The following is a 1,520-nucleotide window of genomic DNA, read 5'->3' as shown; positions in this document are numbered from 1 at the left end:
TTTTGCCACTGGAATCATGATAAGTGTGGGCTCCCTCCAACATAATTTGTATTCCTACTGTCAAAGCCGCGCTCCTCGATAGGCAGGCTGGCGCAGGTGATGGCAAAGAGGAAGGGGCTTGTCATTTTAATTCCAGTCATGACAAAAAGGCGGCGGTCAAAAAGGTCAGACACATGCCCCAGATGGATTTGCTCTATGACAGGTCAAGTTGGCTGTGCATATGCTGATAAATGTCAGAAGCCAAGTTGGCGCCACGCGGTAACTATGAGGAGATCTAATCACTCTCAATATAATTTTGATTGTAGCCCCATTAGCAACATATCAGCATAACAAGCTACAGTGACAATGATGTGCTGCCAGTGACTAGGCAACTAACATCAAGCTAATATTACTTGAGCGACAGCATGGGGATATTTTATAAATAGATATGGACAAGAAACTGTTATCATTTGTGCGTTAGGCCTACTGTTATTTGCTCGTTACTGTTTAATATACTGATATGAACAATGCGAGTCTTACTGAAACAACAACTAACAGTCGTCCCATACTGTCAGAAATGCCACCACAATCCCCGGGTTAATACCTTAAGCTAATGCCATCTTGAACATTTCAGGCATCCAACATGTATTTTTTCTAGATAGCACACAAGATTTGGTGCAAATCCGTCCACCCATTCAAAAGTTTTCATGCAAATTATCAGCCATGTTGAGGGTTGGTCTTTCTGAAATTATTGGACTCCAAAAGTTAATCAGCTCCTGTATTTATTCAAAAGTTCAAAGGTTATCATGTTAAAATAACATATCTGCAGCATACAGTGGCGGTCAAGGCAAAACCTTAGTATATACAGTATCCGGGGATATAATGAGAATTAGCATGAATAAGCTGTTCAAGGCAAACCATTGTTTACAACATATTGTAGGCCTACCACTTGCCTTAATGCACATATTGAATTGGCTGTTACATTAAGTGTTCTTCAAAACATGTCACCTGGAAAAAACTCTATTGCTCCAACCAAACTAACCCTGGCTGAATCTCAAATGGTACACTTGTGCACTTCGGGCACTATGTTTCAGTGCGTAACTAATACGGCATACACACTGAAACATGAACACTAAAGTGCACAAGTGCACCATTTGAGATTCAGCCCATGTCTATGGATGAAACAGGAAGTTGGTGCCAAAAGTTTGAGGAAGAATTCTGCATGCATAGTTGCCGAGACTGGAGCGGCTCCAGCATCTCAGGTTCAGCCCATCTGTGAGCATCTGTTTATGTGCGAGCTGGGAGTCGCAGAGAAGCCTTTAACATCAGCGTCTCTCGCTCTAAGCAAAATCACAAAGAGGCGCCTAACTGAAATACTCCATCTCTTTATTGTCTCCAGACACTGCGAGCAGAGCGGAATCAATATAACATCACCAGACCTGGACTGGGGGAGAAATAGGGCCCGGGCACTTTTGGCTTAAAGGGGGCCCTCATAATTAGCGACACAGAACTGACTCACCGTTGGGCCCCGCACCCTCGTG

This window comes from Engraulis encrasicolus, chromosome 13 (genome assembly GCF_034702125.1).
Source record: "Engraulis encrasicolus isolate BLACKSEA-1 chromosome 13, IST_EnEncr_1.0, whole genome shotgun sequence".
In the NCBI taxonomy this organism is placed as follows: domain Eukaryota; kingdom Metazoa; phylum Chordata; class Actinopteri; order Clupeiformes; family Engraulidae; genus Engraulis; species Engraulis encrasicolus.
This window is presented reverse-complemented; position numbering follows the sequence as displayed.